The sequence below is a fragment of the Podarcis pityusensis genome (genome assembly GCF_964106645.2).
Source record: "Podarcis pityusensis genome assembly, chromosome: 14".
Taxonomy (NCBI): Eukaryota; Metazoa; Chordata; class Lepidosauria; order Squamata; family Lacertidae; genus Podarcis; species Podarcis pityusensis.
The window spans coordinates 42,169,860-42,193,132 of record NC_138039.1 but is presented as its reverse complement, the minus strand read 5'-3'; the positions used below and the strand labels follow the sequence as shown (position 1 = coordinate 42,193,132).

The window sequence follows — 23,273 nt, the reverse complement described above, 5'->3', positions numbered from 1 at the left end:
CAGAAGGATGAAAAATGCTCTTTAAAAAACGAGGTTCAATGGCCCAAGCCTATTTGACTGATATTTAATGAGATGTCCACTGGATCTTACAATAAGTGACTAATTGTTAATTATAGACTTGCCAAAGGTGATCTTTTACTGCAGCTCTGCAAAACTGAGCTTGGAGAGTCCGGTTTAGCAGCCTTTCTAATGCCGCTGGGAAAAGAAAAGGCTGCGAGGAGGAAAGAAGCACAGAGGTTCTTATTTATTCTCAAAAATCCTCATGCCTTGGCACAAATGCAAAGGACCTTTCTCCCTCCTGGACTAGCTGGGTCCATTGAGTGACTCTGCAGTTCTGAAGCCACAAAGTGTTCAATTCCTAAAGCTGGTGGAAGGCTGGTTGAAGAGTCGAGGGAAGCAGGGTGTCACTTAGCTGTCACTCAGGTTAAGGACCTCCTGGTCTCTTATATCTCTGCCTAGCAGAGGGGGACACAGGTGGTGCTGTGGTGTAAACCACAGAGCCTAGGGTTTGCCAATCGGAAGGTCGGCGGTTCGAATCCCCACGATGGGGTGAGCGCCCGTTGCTCGGTCCCTGCTCCTGCCAGCCTAGCAGTTCGAAAGCACATCAAAGTGCAAGTAGATAAATAGGTACCGGTCCGGCAGGAAGGTAAACGGTGTTTCTGTGTGCTGCTCTGGTTCGCCAGAAGCAGCTTAGTCATGCTGGCCACATGACCTGGAAGCTGTCTGTGGACAAACGCCGTCTCCCTTGGCCTATAGAGCGAGATGAGCGCGCAACCCCAGAGTCGTCCGCGACTGGACCTAATGGTCAGGGGTACCTTTACCTTTTAGCAGGAATTTTAATGCTTTTATGATGGCTTTTTATTGTTTTCATTCTCTGTATGGTATATTTTTCTGCACACCGCTTAGAAATCATTGTTATTGATTAGATTTATTAGATTTATATACCGCCCTTCATCAAGAGATCTCAGGGCAGTTCACAAAATCAATCCAGACTAAATAATCTGGAGTCCCAGATCAGATTCCCAAGCACTCTTATAAAACTGCGCCGCACTGCTGTACGAAAAGGCAACCCATTAAGGCTCCCATTTTACAGATGACAGGCACTCCGAGGGGGAAGTTCTGAGGAGGGGGAGGAGGTCCGCCCCAGGTACCATTCCAAAGGGGGTGTGTGTGACAAAATGCCGACCCCCGATCAGCTGCACCCCCTGGGACATGCGCCATGCCCCGTTATGTACACCATGCACCACACCCCCTGGGATGCATGCCATGCCCCCTGGGACGAACGCCACTCCGGGTACCAGAGCAGGTTGCTTCGCCTCTGCTGAGATCAATAGACCTAAGTAGTAAGGGACAACAAAACTGTTGCCTGAATGATCACCTCAATTTATTGAGAGAGCACAGCAGCCGCATCAGAGCCCAGGAGGTCTCTGGCTGGAAGAGACAAGCCATTGCCCTGACTCAAGGCAATGCAGACAAACAGATATATTTTGCTTGTCCATATAATCCTATTTTGTAACAGTTGCTGCTTACAACAGGTACTACTATGCCATAAGATCCATTGTCTTGTAATATCACATATGGTATGTACAGTTATTTATTGTTTGATATTATTTTTGCTGTAAAATGTGTGAGATCATGATATTGTATTTATTTGCATTATTTAGTGCTTTAACTACCAATGAAGCCCAGGACGGCGAAACAAGGCCAATATTCCGGAAATCCTTGTCTAGACTCTGTGAAAGGATTTTGTGGAACTGTAACAACCTTTCATGTGGATTGTTTGGACTTTATGAACAGACAGGTGGAATAGACACCATTACACGGATGGACCTTATGCATGAAATTGACTAGAGAATGATCTGATCCACTGGGTCTTCTGCTTTGTTCATTTGTTGAACTTTATGAGTTACTTCTGTTGAAATTTACAATCAATGAATAGTATACCTTATTTATTTAAGAACACAGCCAGTTACATCTTGTGTGTTTATTGATGATGCTTTATGTGACCATAGGTTGGTTTGCTGTTGTTCTCTTTTCCCGCAAGCACAGAGTGAAATGGCACCAGCCTACACCCACCCCAGGCAGCACTCACTGTGAGAGCCAGAGAGCATGAGAGGTTCAGCTGCATGGTCCAGTCCAGGGCCCCACATCGCATGAAACCAGCGAGCTGTGGGCATGTGCGCAATTTCAGTGAAAGAAACACATTGGCAACCTGGCACTGCTGTTTCCTCCTTGTGTATCATCATGCGTTGGCCGTTCATCATTCATGCTAACGATTAAGCAGTATATAAATGCCTGAAATAAAGAAAATAAATATCAATAAATTAGCAGAGGAGGCCAGCTGACAAGGAAAGTACTCAGCACCACTGCAGCTGCCCCCCTGCCCCTTGGTATCCCAGACAAAAGCACCCCAGGGCCAGAAATCCACTAGTGCTGTTGTATCGGTGCATGGTAGGAATGGGAACCTGTTGTGCCACAGCTGGTGAGCTGCACATATATATTGAATTTTGCAATGTAGTAACGCGGGTGGCACTGTGGGTTAAACCACACAGCCTAGGATTTGCCAATCAGAAGGTTGGCGGTTTGAATCCCCTTGACGGAGGTGAGCTCCCATTGCTTGGTCCCTGCTCCTGCTAACCTAGCAGTTCAAAAGCACGTCAAAGTGCAAGTAGATAAATAGGTGCCACTCCAGTGGGGAGGTAAACGGCGTTTCTGTGCACTGCTCTGGTTCGCCAGAAGCGGCTTAGTCATGCTGGCCACATGACCTGGAAGCTGTATGCCGGCTCCCTCGGCCAATAAAGCGAGATGAGCGCCGCAACCCCAAAGTCGGCCACGCCTGGACCTAATGGTCAGGGGTCCCTTTACCTTTACCTTATGCAATTAGTTTGTGTAGGGTCCCACTTTTTTTAATTATACAACTCTTTGGCTGGCAAGGGCCACTGGGTAAGCAATAAAGATTTTTTTATTCAGCCTTCAGGGGATTTCAGACTGTTGCATTCTGCTAACACAGCCCTCCCCCAAGAGAATCCTCCACTATGCAATCCCTGGGGACAGAGCTATAATCTCCAGGGTTTAACATTCAATCCCTCTTTCCCAGGGAACTCTGGGAATTGTAGTCCTATCAGGGGAATAGGGTGTCTCCTAACTGTCAGCACCCTTAATGAACTAAAATCCCCAGTATTTGGGGGGGGGGAAGCCACTGCTGATTATAGTGACAGGATACTGCTTGAAAAGTATAGTGCAGAAGATCACAACTCTTCTCAGTATCTGAATACAGAGAGAGGAAATCTTTGTAGAGGACTCAAGTGTGCTTCAGTCTCTTTGGTTTAACCTTCCCTCTAATACTCAGCTCTCTTTTGTCTCCTGTAGCTTTATTTAATTCTCTTTCTCCCTCTTCCCAATTCCTCGCTTCCTTTATCACTGTTCCTGTTCCCTTCCTCTAGGCCTTCAGCTCCAAAGAAAACGATGAAAGAACGAACGAGACACCAGCAAGGCAGGCGTCAAACATTGGCGTGCGGTTTTCCCATACAGAAGAGGACACAAAGAAGATGAACTTGACTTCTTGGGCTCCCGTCACTGTGGGCTTGTATGTATTTAGAATTTAATTTCTCATTACAGAAGCAAATGCTCAGTTAATTATTCATAGGGCCACCTGCCTCCCTCCCCTCTACATTTTGCATTTGAATGTCCTTTCCAAGGATTAAAGATGCATAGCTTCCTTTAGCATCTTAATCCAGTTAAATACAATAGTCAGCAATAATTCTTTTCCAGGATATTGTTCTTCGTTTGTTCATTGGCTGGTGGCGCAGGCTTTCATGGAGGCTATATATATATATTTCCCCTGAAGTTTGAGAGGTTCTATTTAGGAATATAGGAAGCTCCAACTGGAGCGCTCTCAGGCCAGTGTTTCCCAGTTGTCAGTGTTTATACCACATATTTTTAGATTTGCCTTGAGAGAGTCTTTATATGCTTTCCATTTTTAAGTTCGGATTAGAGTAGTTGCTTTGGAAGATGATAATCAGGCATCCGCACAACATGACCAGTCCTACTAAGTTGAAGGTGCCATTGGCTTTGAAGACGCTCAAACTCAGGATGAAACGGAGAAATGAGCTAAGAGGAAGGCATTCTTGGCAAACCCTCACCATGATCAACTCCCGTCTGGAAACCTATGTCCCCACTGTGGAAGGACGTGTGGATCCAGAACTGGCCTCCAGAGTCACTTACAGACTCACTGTAAAAACCGTGTTTATGGAAGACAATCTTACTTCGCTAGTAGTGATTGCCAAAGAAGAAGAATAGGAAGCTGCCTTATACTGAGAGTCAAACCACTGACCCATCTAACTCAGTACTGTCTACACAAGACTGGCAGTGGCTTTCCAGGGTTTAAGACCAAAGTCTCTCCCAGCCCTACCTAGAGATTGAACCTGAGACCTTCGGCATCCACCTCCATTCCTACCTAATCTGATATACCATTGGACTTACTCCTAGAGGGATGCTTCAGTTAATTAAGGCTGCAACCTTATAGGGGGTGTGTGGGATGTTAGGGGAGGGGTAGTACCTCTGGTGAGGTACATGTCATTCTCTTTCTGGGATTGTTTGTCCACCCTGCCCTCATCTCCTACCTGTGGCTCCTAGAAGCTGTCAGCGTGTAACAACGGCCACCCCCCGCCCCCGCAAGAATTGGCTAAACCAGGTGAGGGTAACCGACAGGTTTGATAAGTTTAAAATGGGTTTACTCACAAACTCTCCAAAGGTCAGATTTATGTGCTTTTCCATACAGCATTCAGAAGAAGTGCACAGGCAGTAAAACTTTACAGTGGTGAAAGTTACTGAATTATTGGTATAGGAGCCCTAGAGGGCTTGTAAGAGCCATGTGGTCCTTCCCAAAGTGAGCGAAGCCTGGCAGGACTCTATGGTGTTAACCCCTTTAGACTTAAGTTTGTTACTTGTATGTGGCTGGTTATCCCACAATAACTACTCCATTATTATATAACAACAGTAAGCAGTCCATACAGTAGAACATTGGAAGCTGGCTTATACTGTCAGGCCCAAAGGCCCACCTAGATCAGTTTCCAACATTTGGCAGTGGTACTCCCGGGTTTCAGGTGGAAGATCGTCTCTGTCCAACCTGGAGATGCCAGGGATTGGACCTGGGACCTTCTGCACACTTGCGGTATGGATACTTGTCTGAAAACAATGCATCTTGCATAGTTGCAGATGAGATGCACAGTTGCTCAAACAGCTGCACCTCTTACAGGAGGTCATTCCAGAGACCTATATAAAAAAAGCAGCTCTTCCTGTGACTTCACTACCTTCACTGAAACAGTAAGAAGCAGGACTCTTGAAGATGATCCCGAGAGGAAGACGCGCCGCCTTGTAAGCATTTCACACACCAAGGAAGCCCAGCAAACGAGCCATGTGTCTCTTCTGAAACAAAGAACATTCCCTTAAAAAAATAAGGGACATCTGGCAATTTCTATTTGGCAGTAAAAGTTACCACATTGTGACAGCAGAGCATCAATCAGCGGCGACTGACTAATGATGTGATTATTCACATTCAGTTATTGATAGGCGTGCTTAGTGCACAGAAGGAACGAGGCTCGAGGAGAATGATAAGCAGTGGCAGAGGGACATGGCACAGGAAAAGGTGTGCAGGATGAAAACTATGGAAGCTGTGGAAGATAAGGGGTGTGGAACATAGGCCACAAAGAGCAGGAGGAAGAACAAGAGTATGCCTTCCATCAGGAGTTGTGAACAGATGGCTAGGTCTAACCTGCCCTCTCCACCTCAAGCATTTTGAGGTGCTCTGCTAAGGGTTGCAAGGGAAGTGGAGAAAGCAAATAGGCCACACCGGGTGAGGCAAGCAGGTGAAGTCCAGGCGAAGTCAACGCAGGCCGATTAAGCCGAGGAGGGTGGAATCACATTCATTCATTTTTAAGCAATCTTCCAGGGACCACATGCCAGTGGTGAGGAGGGAGGGGGGCAGAGGGAAAAGTGGACAGAGCAATGAAAGCAAATCTTATCTTTGTCTCTACATATAACCCTCACCCAGACAACCGAGAGTTCAAGGACACATTCCATCCAGACAAAAGCACTTGGATTATGAAGCAAAGCTGGTGAGGGGAGGATAAGGAAGCCTGGAGGGCCACATTTAGCTGCTGGGCCTGAGATTTCCCATCGATAATCCAGGCAGATCAGGTATGGGCCTACAGGCTAGGGCTTGGAAAATGCAGTCTCAGTCAGGGGCTAGGCATCTCTGAGGTCTTATGCAGGCAGGCAATTCCCTTCTGCAGTATGCCCATCTCCCCGAGGAGCTGGCTGTGTTCCCTTCACAGAGTTACAATTCCCAGAGTTCCCTGAGAAGAGGGATTTGTTGCTGAAGCACTCTGGAAAATGTAGCTCTGTGAGGGGAACAGGGGTCTCCTAAGAACTCTTGGTACTAGGGGTAGTGCATTCTGGTTTGAGGCCTGAGTGTTAGGATCTCCCTACTCACGTGTAGGCCCCTGGCAGAGACACATGCCCGGCTGGCATGTTCTCTCCCTCCTGCTCGATCATCCGGGAGCTTCAAAAGCTTTCTCCAGCCCAAACATCTCAGCGACTGATACCAAGAGGCATTAGCACACTTAGGATCCTGCAGAGTATTTGCAGTTTGCGTAACAGAACTCAGTAGCACAGCATTTTGGCTAATCTACTTTATTTACATATAATACACTCAGAGCATTCTGACTTAGCTCTTTCCTCTTTCTCACCAGACAGCAAAGAGAAATAAATAAATGACAAAAGTTCTACATTCCAGAACACAGTAACATAAACATCCTGTCTCCGTCACTTCCCACTATGTGGAATGAAAGCATACACCATCATGTGATAGACAACAATCCCATGACTGCAAACACGGAGCAGGAATCCTAACACTGGGATGCTGTCCAACACTGCCACTACCACCGTTACCTGGGTTGTGCGGTAGCACCTGCAAAGCACAAAATTTGAATATGCTCATTTATGTCTCAATGCAAATTGACTTCAGCTGCATCAAAGGTGCTAATTCCAATAGATAATTACAACTTGCCATCAGCCTCACAGGCCCAATTGGCTTGGGAGGCACTTGCTGCCAGATGGGAATACCGTGAACATCATCAGCTACCCATGGCATCATCACTTGCAAGGCTCTCTCTCTTCCTGTGAGACTGGTGTTCTTGGAGGTGCATTCTTCTCCAAATTGGGGTGTGGGACTTCTCCCAAAGATGGAGGTGGCACCCAGTGTCAGTTTGCATTTCTTAGTACAGAAAATATTGACCTGATGTGTAGAGATCTTTCCTGTTCTGCTTAGTTCAAGAGGGTTCTGGAAGGTTTCTTTCTATGTGAAAGAAACAGGCAGAAGGTTTCTGATGCTTGGGTTATTCCTTCTGGGAAGCTGGCTTAAACTGGTTCTGTTATCTTTCTGTCAAGGTCATGCTGACTGTAATAGTCAGGCCAGGAGGAGGCTGGGTTTCACTGACTTTCTCTTTTTATCTCTTTCTTCTGGTGTGGTCTGTTCTGTATGCTTAATGTTAAGGTTTAGTCCCATTATAAATATTATAAGTTAAGCTAAGTCTGCTGCAACTGGATCTTTTATGGACTGTGCCAATCCTGAATGTATTCGATTTGTGGCCATTATGCTTATTTGCCTTCAGTAGCAGTAAAGCTCTGCTGGATGAAGAACAATTGCCTCTGGTCTGTTTTTGGGAACTCTGCAACATATTTAAGTTTTTTTCCTCCTCTGGACAACACCTAGTTTTCAGGGATAAGACAGAGGACCCCTCCTTCTGCATTCCAGCCTCCCTTCCTGGTGTGGCGCTGACTCCCATTGCTAAGGAATCAGTTCTCTGTGTGGATGGGGAATGACAAAGACCTGGGAGGACCATCTCGCACTTCCTGGCCCCTTTGCGCTATGGGGCAGGGTCCCCATCCTGCCTCTCAGGTCACCCCACCAACTGCATTCTCTGCATCCTCCTCCTTTTCATCACCTGCCAGCAACTGCAATCTTAGCCCCGAGCCTGTGAGGCAGATTAGTGAGAATCTGGAAGCAGCTGCAGGAAAGAGTGTTTTGCTTTGACAGACCTAATTTATTTGTTGAAAATCTGAAAGTGGGAACCTGCTTTGCCAGGAAATTCCTCCAGGTGATATTTTTTAAATGCAGAACCTGCCTCTAAATGGTGCGATGACTGAATTGGTGTTAGAAACCCGAAGAACACGAACATGGTTCTCCCAGGACAACTGAAGCAAGCAAGCAAACAAATTAATTGTTTAAGTGCTCTACAAATCTCTCCATGCAAACTGTTGAGACAATGTAAACATCTACCTCCCTCTCCTTGAAGTTTTACAGGCAATTAATTTAATTGGTTATGGCTGGTCTCATAGCTTCTGTTATGAACAAGAGCTATTCATTGCAAAGGTCAAGGGTAGTCTTGCAGTATATTAGCTGTAATTCTCTGAGGCATAATTTAGTTATTTATGTTGTAAGTTGATGTGCTTTGAGGTTCCTTCGCTATTGCTCTTTGCTACTCTCACGCAGCATTATAGATATGTTACAACATTGCACACTGCAATGCATTGCTTATCTAAGGTTGGTTATTCTCATATTAACCAGACCTGCTATTGAAATCTTCATTAAGAAGATCTGCTCAGAGCTTATGAACTACCACCTTATGAACTAAGGTGGGTGGCAATGAGAGACAAGCATCTTCTTGAAGGAATGGGTTTCTGTGTAGTAAGTTTAAAAACGGACTCAACCCCCCCCCTTTTGTTCTTTCAAAAGAGAGCACTTTTAAATGCGTAAAACTTGAACCGTTGAGCAAAACCATAATAAGGACACAACTGCATAAACAGTTCTGTCCTTTATCAGGACAGGCAAGGGATGGCCTTGGCTCTCCAGGGGAACAAAGAAAACACGTCAGAACTTTATCTTATGTGCTGACCACAAAATACGTGCAATACCAATGTCTGGGAAAAACTCCAAAAGCGTGTTCCCGGAGATTGTGACGTCTTCCCAGATAAGAGTAGGAAGAGGAAGATCCTTTTATGGTCAGAAGTACAGGAAGGAAGATCCTTTTATGGTTGAGAGTACCAGAGAGTACATATGTGATGTCAACCTGCGTACGTAGGCTGACGTGGTTGAGCTCCTAGGGGAGGAGTGAGAGGGTGCCTGGAGGATATATAAACTGCATGAAACCTGTCATTTCTTTGTACTTGCTGTGGACTCACCACGCAGGTGCCTTCTGCTATCCGGAGAGCAGAATAAACTCTTTCTTTGAACCAACCTTGGTGTCATTTTGACTTCCTTCCTCCTGTCCCGGAGCAATGCAGACCCAATCGGTGAACTCCAAGAAGGCTACATTCTCAGTCGTGATTCATTGTTTGTGATACTTCTAATGTCCCTCTTGTTCACTTTTTGATGGCTTCCAGACACCACTTGAAAATAGGGATGAGTGGATCAGTCACTTTCTGGGCCTGGTAAAATCCACATTTATTTATACATAAATCAGTTCCATCCCATTCTCACTTTAAAGTGCTTTTGGGTGGGGTTTTTCCCCCCAGCCAAGAACTATATTGCAAAATTCAGGGAAAGTGTGAAATCTGAAGGATAGTTATGTTTGGATCTGTGTATTCGTCCAGGAGGTTGCTTTGCTTAAAACCATTGTTTTTGAATTTATTGTAAAAAATGATCCCTCCCCCAGGCCCCTAGAGTGGTTTAACCATCAATCTAACTTCCAGGGGGACCTTGGAAATTTTAGCATTTAGAGGGGAATGGGGTGTCTGAAAAACTCCATACTTTTCTTTCTTTATTATTTTTTTGTTACATTTATATATCACCCTTTCTTCCAAGTATGTGTATGTTATGCCACACTGGCTCTTAACAGATTAGAATTCCCAGGATCCTTTGGGAGAAACCATGACTGTTTAAAGTGGTATGGTGCTGTGCAGCAACCCCCTGCCCACCTATGACCCCTATATATGTATTTTTAACCACCACCAAGGGACTAGGGCACCATGAACTGGCAGGATGAGGGGTATAGCCAGGACTGGGACACACTAGGGCTAGAGACACTAGGGCTTGAGACCGAGTGCCCAAACTGCAACCCAAAACCCACTTATTTATCGCAAAGTGCCAACACGGCAATTTAACCTGAATACTGAGGTTTTAGTTTAGAAAAAACAACCCATACATTAACATCTTTTGTCTTAAAAGAAAAACACAATAACAGAGCTTTCAATGATACAAACAATTTTTTTTGAAGGGTAAAAGTGTGCATTTGCCATGCTTTTGAACAATTAGTGTGATTTTTGCTGTTGTACGCATGCTGATAATTTGTCTAACCTTGCTGAACTCAAGGCGGCTTACTCCCGAGTAGGAACAACAAACTAGCGGGAGGCCCTGGCGCATCAAAAGTTGAGGCCTGGACAGAGCGGTAGTTTCCCAGCACAAGCCCTCTTCTCCTTCTCCCCCCAGTGCGGCCTCGAGGGTGAAAATGGTGCCCTAGCAGTGCTGGGACCATGCTGGAAGCTGCCAGGAGCCTCCTGCAGTGCTGGAGTACCAGTTTCACCACCTAGCTATGGCCCTGCTGGGGCAACGGTGCAAGTGCCCACAGAGAGGGCTCTGAGCGCCCCCTCTGGTAAGTGTGCCATAGGTTCACCACCACTGTCCTGGCCTGATCCTTTTATTCTCCCTCCCAAAGTGCTGACTCCACCCCTCTCTGACTTGCTGTCATTTTAGCCAATCAGAGAGAGGCTCCAGCCCACTGGTGGAATTCTGAGGCACTGCATCACCAGACTCCAGTATCACATGCCACTGTAAACATATGGTATAGATGGGACAGGATGGCACTGTGGTCTAAACCACTGAGCGTCTTAGGCTTGCCAATCAGAAGGTCGGCAGTTTGAATCTGCGCAATGGGGTAAGCTTCTGCCAACCTAGCAGTTTGAAAGCACGCCAGTGTAAGTAGATAAATTGATACTGCTGCAATGGGAAGGTAAATGGCATTTCCATGATGTGGCGTTTGCCCATTCTTTTGGAAATGTCTGTACAGGGAGAGAGAAAGGGTTAATAAGTAGACCAATAGAAAAGCCCAGAGGTGGAGCCTACCTGTTTTTCAAAGGCTTAGCCAGAGGTTTAGACAGTTGGGAAAAAGCAGTTGGAAGACAGATGGAAATAGAGAGACAGTTAGTGCAGTTGGTTCTTGTGTGAGGGGAGGTAGAAGAGTGGGAGTGAGTTAAAGACAGGATAAAATAAGACTAAGAGGGTAAAGGGTAACAGTGTTTCAAATGCATTTAAAGTTTATTTGTGTTTGCAATAAACTACAATCTTCGTTGTTAACTTGAGAACCCGACTGAGACTAAGTGTTTTACTGGGGAGAACCTGGTTGGTGGCAGCGGATTAGTGGTGTACGGGTCAATAGTCCGTGAAATGACCGGGGGCTCCGTACAAAAGCACACATGCGCTCCAGCTTCCATCATCGTGTCCTGTTCTGCCAGAAGCAGTTTAGTCATGCTGGTCCCATGACCCGGAAAGCTGTCTGTGGACAAACGCCGGCTCCCTTGGCCTGAAAGCAAGATGAGCGCCGCAACACCATAGTCACCTTTGACTGGACTTAGCCATCCAGGGGTCCTTTACCTTTTTACCTTTTGTGGTATAGATGAGGCCTTAGTCCTCAAGCACCCCTAAAACATTAAGCCCCATTGAACAAAGTGGGACTTATTTTTGAGTAGACATGAATAGGATTGCACTGAAAGGCTGGAATGCTAAACACAGTGGAGTGTAAACCCTATTGGATATAGTGAGGCTGCTGAGTAAATAAGCATAATATTGTAAGAGTTATATCCGGCCGTGAAGAAGCTGTTGGTGGCTAGTAGCTATGCTGGCTATCTTCTACCTGCACTGTCTGAGGCAATATGACTCTGGATACCACTTGGGTAGGGTTCTGTTGCATTAAGGACCTGCTTTGGGGCTTCTCATAGGTCTCACCGCTGTGAGAAGAGGATGTTAGACTGCATGGGCCATTGTTTTGCCCAAGCAAGCTCTTCTTATGATCAGTCCACCCTGATGAATGCTCTCTGCAATGCACTTCCATTGAAACACTGGGTACAGGCTGCTATTAGCTGTTCTGTTCAATGTCAGGTGCAGTTCTTTAATACTGCTTGATACTCCATTGAGTAATATTAACAGCGTACAACTGTGAGGTTTTCAGAGCCTGCCAATATACTTCTCTTGTGCTGCAACCAGCTGTTGAGGCAGGATTTGAACAATTTAGATTTTTCCTTGTTGTTCACAGACTAAGGAAGTGCATAAACCATTTTAGCAGGAGTTCTGCTAACAAGCAACAGCTGCCAAGGTAATGAGTGTGTTTAAATAACCAGATTGATGTAGGAGGGGCTCTCTGTCGACAGAGAAAGGAAATGGGGAGGGGGAAGGTAAAAAACAACAACCCCATGGAGCTTGACAGAGTTGCCGGTATGTGGTATAATGCATAGGAAAGACCACCTTATCAGCATGAGGGCTAATTTAAGAAATGTTCAGTTTGGTGGAAAACAACTTGCTTTGTTTGTCTGTTTTTGGTGCGTGCTTTTAATTGAAATGGATATAATTTGGGGTTGTACCAGGAGTTATTGTATGAAAGAACTGGATACTTATGAAAGGTATAAGGGGCTGAAAAGCTAAGGCTCTGCCTACCTAGGTTGAAGTTAAGAGTGGGGGAAATCTGCCAAATGCAGTTACTTGTTTTTCCAGGGTGCAGAGTGAGGCAGCTGCCTCAGCCAGCAGCTACTGATATATGGACAGAGCTGGGGGGTCCCACGTGGCCGCCCTGTACCCCCTGTGCTGCGCTGCTGCCCTCACATATAGTAGAAGATCCCTATTTGCCTCTTTCCATCGGAGAAATGTTGGACGGCATTGTGGTAATCACACAGGGTCTCCAGATGTTTCACTGTCTATTGACCCCTGTGCCACCACTTTATTTCTCGCTGCCACCACCCAGGCCCTATCTGGTACAATACTGAGTCCAGTCAGGGTTAAATTGGAACATAAACTTCTGTTTATTTATTGCAGTTTAACAAGTGTGTGGTTTCATAAACGGTATCGGTCAATTACATTCATGGGGTGCCTATCCAGACCTATAACTTCCGCTACCTGCTCTCACGCAGTAAACCACCTCTCAAATATTTACTTGTCTTCCTAGCCCCTAACTGTTCCTGACTCAGCTTATTGCGCTACACTAACTCAACCTCCCCACACACTCGATCCCAATTCACTCCCACTCCAACCAACCACCCAACTCCCAACGAACTCCTCCCTTTGCTCCTCCCAGAGCTGGTTTTATAGTCCCTCTGACTCCACCCCCCTGGGTTCTGATTGGGTAACCTGTTTAACTATTTCATCTCCAGCACTCTCATATGTTAAGGTCACAGGCATGGAGTTATGTGACCCCTGAACCAAGGAGATAAGTAACTATACAGCCTTTAAAAGATTTTCTTTTGGTAATTATAGGGACAGAACTACCCAAACTGTACAGAAATTTATTCATGTATGCCACTGCAGCAGCAGGAATGTTACTGGCCCCAAAATGGAAAGAAGCAGAAGAATTCCCAGCAAAAGATGAATGGATACAAAAACTTGTGGAATATGCAGAAATGGCAAAACTTACCGGAAAAATAAGAAACCAAGAGAACAAACTTCTGATAAAAGAATGGAAATGGTTCATTGAATATTTGCAAATAAGCTGTAAACAGATAAGACAATTGGCAGGATTATTGTAATGACCTGCAGTTTTATAAAAGTATATATTTAAAGTAGATGAATAAATGAGCAAATTAAGTTAATTTGGATATGCAGAAAATATTACAATAAATTTAAGGAACCATAGAAACAGGGGGAAGGAAGTCAAGTTTTGAAATACTAAAGTGATTGTAAAATTATTGAAATGTATAAAATTGAAAAACATAAATAAAAAATAAAATAAATAAAAATAAAAGATTTCTGAAGGCAGCTCAGCCCTGTATAGTGAAGTTTTTTTAATGTTTAATGTTTCATTATGTTTATATATATGTTGGAAGCTGCCCAGAGTGGCTGGGACAACCCACTCAAATGGGCAGGGTATAAATACCATTATTATTACTGAATAGGGCGTCAGAGAAATGTTGGAGGTTATGGAAAAGCTTCCCCCTGCTTTAAGTGGGGGTTATAGCTAACAATTGGGACTAGTGGGGGGGGTAGCGCCCCAATGCTGCCACAGTGAGCTTTTATAGAGAAAAGAAAGGAGAAAGTGTTTTGTTGTTGTTACTATTTTATTAGATTTATTACCTGCCCTTCATCAGCAAGTCCCAGGATGGGTTGCAACAATTTAAAATTCACACTTAAAAGCAGCTCAAACAAATGCATAAAATGCAGTCTAATTTTATTTTACATTTTGAAAATGAGTGACTATTTCTTGTCCCTTCTCCCAGTCCCTTTGCCATTACTGGCTACAACATGGGGAGGTATGGGCTGGTTCATTGCTTATGGGTTGAGAGCATCGCCTGTAGGTCTCCTACACGTCTCTGAAAGTGAAAGAGTGAGAGAATTGTTTCAAGAAAACCTGAAATTTTGAAACGTCCCTAACACAGTATTTGAAACTCCCATTGTTTTAGGCGTATTTTGTGACGGAATTTCATTAGCGCGAGCCATTTCTGAGCTCTGGGCACAGAACTGCGCCTAAGATTTCAGATTAAAACTGCAGAGTGGAAGGAAAGAAGGACCTTTTTCTGCTTCCCCACTTCCAGCTACTCTCTGAAGACTGGAGAACAGACCCTCTTAAGAATATTAGGGGGGTGGGCAGGGGAAGGGCTATACCACATGAAAAATGAACATGAATTTTGGCTGCAGTTCATTCATTTTCAGCTTTGTATTCTTGTTATAGAGAAGCGCACCTAGACATTCTGTTGTTGTGCCTGTAACCTAGGTTTAAGGTGCCATTTAGCTCCTAGCTTTCATATCTCAGTTTCTAGCACTGCCCTAATGGGAATAGATCCTTGCTCTGAGTCCCTGTGACTCAGGTCGTACAGTCATACCTCGGGATAAATACACTTCAGGATAAGTATTTTCGGGTTGCGCTCCACGGCGACCCGGAAGTAACGCGCTCTGTTACCCGGAAGTAATGCGCTCCGCGGCGACCCGGAAGTAATGCGCTCTGTTACCCGGAAGTAACGCACTCTGTTACTTCCGGGTTTTGCCACTTGTGCATGCGCACAAGGTCAAAATGATGTCAAGCGCATGCGCGGAAGCAGCAAAACGTGGCCCGCGCATGCGCAGACCTGCAGTCGTGTCTTACGTTCTGTTCAGGATGCGAACGGGGCTCTGGAACGGATCCCGTTCGCATCCCGAGGTACCACTGTATTCCAAAGATGGGAAGCCTGAGGCCCTCCAAGATGCTGGTGCACTACATCTCCCATCAGCCCCAACCAGCAGATCAAATGCTCAGGAATGGTGGGAGTTGTATTCTAACAACTTTTGGAGGCCTGCAGGTTCTCAATACCTCCCTGATTCCAATCTGATTTCAAATGCATGATGACTTGGGAAGGGAGCCGAAGATGATTGTGAAGAGAAACTCCGATATGGGATAGATTACTTTTCTTCTGCTAAGGCTACTGCTACATAACTAGATTTTTTTTTATATAAAAAAGGAGGGAGAGTTTCAGAATAATGTCTCTGTAAACTGTAATTTAGATAGTTGCAAGCTGTGTCCTGCAATCAGCAAAATTATAGGCACACAATTACTGTTTTCTTTATTAAAGTTTCAATTTTAATGTACTGTGGAAAAACTAATCATTTCCTGTGAATAGCATCACCCACTTTACCCAAAAACTATTTGTGTTGAGTCAAAATTAAAATGTGCGCTGTTCTTCAGGCTTCTGGTTTGACAGTGTTGAGGGGGGTGGGGGAAAGGGCTGATTTGTTTTATTTTTATCCAGCCTTTCCTCCAAGAGGTTGAGAGCACCATGTGTGGTCCCCTCCCTCATTTTATTCTCGCAGCAACTCTGTGAGGTAGGTTTGGCTGAAAGAGCATGATTGCTGAATAGAAAAGTGAACCTTGGTCTCCAGAGTAATAGTATATCCACTACAACACACCGACTCTCAGAATGGCAGGCTCTTTTAAGGGGATCAGTATTTTGGGATCTCAAGGAGATGTAGAAGAAATGGAACAAATCAGCCAGTGTAATATTGTCCCCTGACTTTACTTGGCCTGGCACAGGTCATTTTCTTCCACTTCTTCTTTCCATTGCTTTGGGTTCTACCCTCTGGAGCAACAGAAAACAAGCTTGCTCCATCTCTCATGTGATAACCCTTCAAATATTTGAGGAGGCAGCCATCTTCAAATATTGGAATCTAAAAGCATAAGAGCCTGTAGGATCAGGCTAGTGGCCCATCTAGTTCAGTCCAGTGGTACCTCAGGTTAAGAACTTAATTCGTTCCGGAGGTCTGTTCTTAACCTGAAACTGTTCTTAACCTGAGGTACCACTTTAGCTAATGGGGCCTCCCACTGCCACTTCGCCACTGCCGCACAATTTCTGTTCTCATACTGAAGCAAAGTTCTTAACCCGAGGTACTATTCCTGGGTTAGCAGAGTCTGTAACCTGAAGCGTCTGCAACCTGAGGTACTACTGTATTCTGTTCTCCCAGGATTCGAGCACAAAAGCACTCTGGTTTCTAGTAGAGGCAGTTTTAAGGTGTCACGGTCAATAAGGTTGCACTGGGTGCCACACTGCGGGGTCCCCCAAAACAATGCTGTAGAATGAAGTGTGTGAGGTGAATTTTAGCCTCACACAGGGCACCACTATTTGAAAGCCCAAAGTCCACTGCTGTTTCCAGTGACTGGTATTCAGAAGCATTACTGCTTCTGCCTGGAGGCAGAAGGCTAATAGGCACTGCTAGCCCTTTCCTCCATGAATTTGTCTAGTCTTCTTTTGTGACCAGAATGTGGTCTAAACCTCCCTGTAAATCCATATCAGCGAAAAGAAAAGAACTCACTCTGAAACTCACTTACAGATGGTACCTAACACCACGGAAACTGGAACTAATACGTCCAGGAACCTCACCCAAATACTGGAGAGGATGCACCTCCACAGGCACATACCTCCACATTTGGTGGGAATGTCCCCAAATCCAACAATTCTGGACAGCAATCATACAAGAAATATGCAAAATAACTAAGCAAGTATTAGAAGTCACCCCAGAACTGGCCCTACTAAACATCTTCCAAGATAATAATGCCCACTCACATCATAAAGAGCTCACAACCCACCTGCTCTCAGCAGCCAGAAGCATCATAGCCAGACACTGGAGAGACCTGTCAGGAGAAAGCATGGACCAATGGTATCAAAGAGTATGAGAAATAGCCTTATTAGGAAAACTAACCAATAAAGTGAAACTGACACGGGGACAAAGAGAAGACAACGTCTTCACCCTGGTATGGTTCCCCTTTATCACATACACAGCCCAACAGGATAACAAGAATCCGCCGACAGCATACGAATCAATATGGCTAACTTGATCCAAAAACACACACGCACCCTCTCTCACACAAAAACAAACCTCACTACGGCCAATCAAACACAACCAACCACACACTAGGCTACCCCCCAACCTCTTTCACTACCAAGGAAATACAACAAGCAAATAGAGAACCCACACAAGTGATGCTGACACAAAACCCCACACATACACTAAGTAGAAGTATTGCCATCCCACCCTACCCCACCCCACCCCACTCACCATTCCCCCTCCCCCCTCTTTACCCCTCTTTTCTTCCTAACCTAACACTGTATGCAACGCTAATGTCTCACGACAAATCAAACTGATCTGTAGAAAGTGCAACTTGAACAAAGAGACAATGCACGTATTTATGTAAACTAAGGAACCTTTAATAATAATTATTTTTTAAATCCATCTAGATTGGTGGCCCTCACTGCCTTCTGCAAGAGCGAGTTCTGCAGTTTAACTATGCCCTGCTTGGCAAAGCACTTCCTTTTATCTGGCCTGAATCTTTCAAAGTTCACCTTCATTGGATGAAATGCAACTCCCTTGCTGGGTTTGGTCGCTATTAAAAACAACAGCTTCCTTGTTCATCTACTGCAACACCTCCTTCCAAAAAACCGGATTCATGCCTTAATGCATTTCCTTTTCCAAGTGGATAGAGGGGCTTTCCACTTACTTGTTTGCTTTAAAGAGAATCAACACAGTTGACAACATAATTGGTGGTAATTGTAGTACTGTGTCAGTTTTAATAAACTGCCCAACTGGAAAAAAAAAAAAATGTTTTACAGATACAGCCATTTCCTGCATGTCGTCAGTGAAGCCTTCTATATCCTTCAATATCTGCCTCTTAAGACCACTGCTTAAAAAAAGAAAACCCTACTGTGCTGCATATATGTATGTGTGTGTTCCCCGCCCCCACCTTGTTAATAATAGAGCTGTCATATCTAATAAAATATGAAACAACCATCCAGGGAAATAACACAAGTGATAGATAGCACAGGGCTGATTTGCTGGGCTGAGCGAGCACAGAAGCTCAGTGGCTCAGAATGGGATCATAGAATCATAGAATTGTAGAGCTGGAAGGAATCCCAAAGGCCATCTAGTCCAACCCCCTGCAATGCAAGAATCTCAGCAAAAGCATCCATGGCAGATGGCCATCCAACTTCTGCTTAAAAACCTCCAAGGAAGGAGAGACCACATTCTCCCGAATGAATAGCGGAAGAAGGTCCTTCCTGATTGGAATCTCCTTTCTTGTAACTTCAAGCCATTGGTTCAAGTCCTACCCTCCAGAGCAGGAGAAAACAAGCTTGTTCTATCCTCCATGTGACAGCCCTTGAGATATTTGAAGATGGCTATTGTATCTCCTTTCAGTCTCTTTTCCAGGGTCAACATACCCAGCTCCTTCAACCATTCCTCATAAGGCTTGGCTTCTAGACCCTTGATTATCTTAGCTGCCCTCCTCTGCACTTTTTCTAGCTTATCATTTAACTTTGGGAAGGTTTAGGGGCTCGGTACACAGGCAGTGATGATGCCTGACCCCTCGGATATCTGTTCAACAGCCACCAATCAAATGGAGATTAAGTTGTGCTCCAGCAGAAGTTGCCTTTGATTATTCAGTCAATGGGCTTTCCTTACACCTAAGGCCTGATAGATCAGTAGCAGTTGTGCATATGTGTGTCACACAGGGCTAGCCAATGTGGTGCCTTTCAGATGTTGCTGGACTACAACTCCCACTAGCTACAGCCAGCAGGGACAATGATCAGGGGTGATGGGAGTTGTAGTCCAACAACATCCGAAGGGCACCACATTGGCTGACTTTGGTGCAAAGGCAGCACTATGTTCTGACTCTCCTGTGTGAGTGTCTGAGGGCCCCGCTCTTGCCACTTACCACCTGGCCTGGGGCGGGGCCTGAAGCCTCAAAAGGACTGCTCTGCTGCCCAGGAGGACTCCCCTGTGCGAGTGCCTGAGGGCCCTGCTCCTTCCTGCCACCTACTATCTAGCCCGGGGGGGGGGGGGGCTCACAAGGACGGTTGTTGCCACTGATGCTGCTACTGCCCAGGAGGACCCGGAGGGGTGCAGAGTTCTTTTTAACATGTTTTAAAATTTTTCTTTCCCTTTAGATTTTTATATATGGGGGTGGGTTGGATGTTTGGGTGGGCTTGGGAATTTGTTAGATTTTGATGAATTTGTAATTTTTGCAGTTTTTATTTGTATTGTTTTATTGTTTTCTGGGTTTTTGTTTTTTGTTTTTATTGTTTTAAGGTTTTATTGTTTTAGGCTGCGAAAGAATAACACTAATTGCCATCAATGGAGGCTACTATGAGGCTTGGGATTGCTACCGTGGAGGGGCGAGGGAGGTATGGCAGTGGGGGCAGATGTTATAGGCGAAGGGGATCGAGATATGGATATGCTCGTACCCCTTCCAATCTGCGCCTCATCCCGATCTGGTGGAACACTCTGTCACAAGAGACTAGGGCCCTGCGGGACTTGACATCTTTCCGCAGGGCCTGCAAGACAGAGCTGTTCCACCAGGCCTTTGGCCAGGGCACAGCCTGACTCCCTCCCTCGGCAATCTTCGCGGAGCTCTGGCCCAATGGTTGCCAGTGGCTTGATTTGAATTAATTTTATAATGAATGATTTTAGAGTGTTGTTTGTGCTGTACTTTTGTACTGTTTTATTGTTGTTAGCCGACCTGAACCCAGCTTCGGCTGGGGAGGGCGGGATTATTAATAATATTATTATTAATAATATTATTATTAATAATAATAAATAATAATAAATTTTATTTATATTAAGTTTTGGACAACTGAGTAGCAACAGAAGGTGGATTCCGATGGGTCCTTTTCACTTGGCCAACACAATGAGCATTGCCACAGCATTGCCTCAAAACGCAAACTTTCTTTTTGCCAGGACAGGATCTAGCTCTGAAAGCAGCTGTACATGGCTGAACGTAGGGAGATGCCTTATACTGAGTCAGACTACAAATTGATTTAGCTCAGTACCCTCTACTCTGAGTTGCAGATGCAAGTTTTTCCAAGCCCTACCCTTCGATGCCAGGGACTGATCCTGGAACCTTCTGCATGCAAAGCATATGCTCCTAGCACCAAACTGCAACCTTCCTATGGTCCACTGGAGTTCTCTAAGGACAGTGCCAATTGGCTAGTGCCTGAGACACCATGAAGCCTCACACATCCACAGGCCGGGTTTGCAACTTCTGAATAGTGTGTGTGTTTAGCAGTGGTTGCCAAACTCGGCCCTCCAGCTGTTTTGGGATTGCATTTCCCATCATCCTTGACCACTGGTCCTGTTAACTAGGGATGATGGGAGTTGTAGTCCCAAAAATAGCTGGAGGGCCAAGTTTGGCCACCACTGGTTTAAAGCTAGTGAATGAATGATTAAATGAAGAAATATCAGGATAAGCCGATATATCCCAGAAACTCCCAACAGTGAGCCATTTCTGATCACAGGATGGAGATGCAGTGGATGAGAACAGGGAGAAAAGGCCTGCTTGGTAGTGGCACCCAGACTGTGGAATGATTTCCAAGAGAGGCTAGCTTGGCACCTAGCATGATGCTATTTGGGTGTCAGTAAAATACACGCGGGTGGCGCTGTGGGTTAAACCACAGAGCCTAGGACTTACCGATCAGAAGTCAGCGGTTCGAATCCCCGCAACGGGGTGAGCTCCTGTTGCTTGGTCCCTGCCCCTGCCAACCTAGCAGTTCGAAAGCACGTCAAAGTGCAAATAGATAAATAGGTACTGCTCTGGCGGGAAGGTAAACGGCATTTCTGTGCGCTGCTCTGGTTTGCCAGAAGCGGCTTGGTCATGCTGGCCACATGACCCAGAAGCTGTACGCCGGCTCCCTCGGCCAATAAAGTGAGTGAGATGAGCGCCGCAACCCCAGAGTCGGCCACAACTGGACCTCATGGTCAGGGGCCCCTTTACTTAAAATACCTTATTTATTTCCCCCCTTTTTGATTTTAAAAAATGCTTTTACGCTGCTTTCTGCATTTTTCATGTGCATTTTATTTCTGCCTATTGCTTTCATGATGCTTTCTAATACTGTGGTGTTTTGCTGTTTTCCTTATCTTGTTTTATTGCAATTTTAACTTTCTGTAAGCAACCCTGGGCACCAGTTAAAAGGAGAGGAATAAATCCCTAAGTAAATCAAGAGCCAAGAATTCGCTTTTTTTTTTTTTTTTTTTTTTGCTGTGCTGCTGCTTGTGGTTCATGTTTATGGTCGGTGGCAGCCGGGGAAAGGCTGTAGCTCAGTTGTATAGCATCAGCCCTGTATGCGGGAGATCGCGAGTTCAATCCCCGGCATCTCCAGGTAAGCCTGGGAAAAGAATTCTGTCTGAAATTCTGGAGATCTGCTGCTAATCAGTATAGATGGCTCAATTGTCTGACCTCTATAAGGCAGCTTTCTATGTTCCTTGAAAGGAAAAGGAGGACTCGGTGTTGCTAAGGACAGAAATACCATCAGAGCCTCTGTTGCAATGGAGGACCGTCTCTACAGTATTTGTGCCATAATTGTCCATCCTATTTCTTCTTCCTTCCCAGCTCCTAGCTTTATAATTAGACTCTTGAGGAAGGATCATTACTCAGTGGCACGAGGTGTTTCTGAATGACTTCCTTTTGACTAGAGATGACAGGGACTGAACAGGGGAGGTGGATCTTCTGCATGCTATGCATGAACTCTGCCGCTGAGCTTTGGTCCTGCTCAACCAGAATCAGAACATGCTTCTGAACCTACTGCCAGTCAGTTTAACTGAGTGACTTTGAATTGCAGCATGATAAAATAAGGCCCTTAATGATAAAATTAAGGTCCGTATAGTAAAAGCTATGGTTTTCCCAGTAGTGATGTATGGAAGTGAGAGCTGGACCATCAAGAAGGCTGATCGCCGAAGAATTGATGCTTTTGAATTATGGTGCTGGAGGAGACTCTTGAGAGTCCCATGGACTGCAAGAAGATCAAACCTATCCATTCGGAAGGAAATCAGCCCTGAGTGCTCACTGGAAGGACAGATCCTGAAGCTGAGGCTCCAATACTTTGGCCACCTCATGAGAAGAGAAGACTCCTTGGAAAAGACCCTGATGTTGGGAAAGATGGAGGGCACAAGGAGAAGGGGACGACAGAGGACGAGATGGTTGGACAGTGTTCTCGAAGCCACAAACATGAGTCTGACCAAACTGCGGGAGGCAGTGGAAGACAGGAGTGCCTGGCGTGCTCTGGTCCACGGGGTCACGAAGAGTCGGACACGACTAAACAACAACAACAAAATAAGGCAGTCCCTCCCCACCCGAAGGTTAACAATTCAACAAACTACCATGTCCTCACAAGGGATGAAAGAACAATTTTGACGACCCAAGCTTCCCATTCCAATCTTAAATCCGGTTCTTCACATTACTGGAGCAGTTCGCATCATGAAAAAAAAATATCCTGCATTTTAGTGTGATTTTCTTCCAATAAACACATTTCTTTTCATTTTGACTAATGTGCGTATTTCTGAAAGCAATTTCTCCTAATGCAGCCATTCTGAAACTTGGGTCCCCAGATGTTTTTGCACCAGAACTCCCATTATCCCTGACCACTGGTCCTGCTAGCTAGGGATGATGGGAGTTGTAGTCCATCTGCGGACCCAAGGTTGAGAATGGCTGTCCTAATGTGATGCATTTTTGTTTTTTATTTCCACTAATGCCATCATTTTTATGCACACTTATTACCTAATATGC

General features: G+C 45.2%; 1 protein-coding gene and 1 long non-coding RNA gene across 3 annotated transcripts in view; one reads left to right on the top strand and one right to left on the bottom strand.

The window, feature by feature from the left end:
• Window positions 1-23,273, bottom strand: part of DMXL2 (Dmx like 2) — a 416,196-nt gene that overhangs the window by 265,847 nt on the left and 127,076 nt on the right. The gene's annotated exons all lie outside the window — the stretch shown is intronic.
• Window positions 1-23,273, top strand: part of LOC308462769 — a 108,134-nt gene that overhangs the window by 51,601 nt on the left and 33,260 nt on the right. For both annotated transcript variants that reach the window (XR_013979332.1, XR_013979333.1), the window contains one exon: window positions 3,444-3,586. This is a non-coding gene — a long non-coding RNA (uncharacterized lncRNA). The remainder of the gene's footprint in view (window positions 1-3,443; window positions 3,587-23,273) is intronic.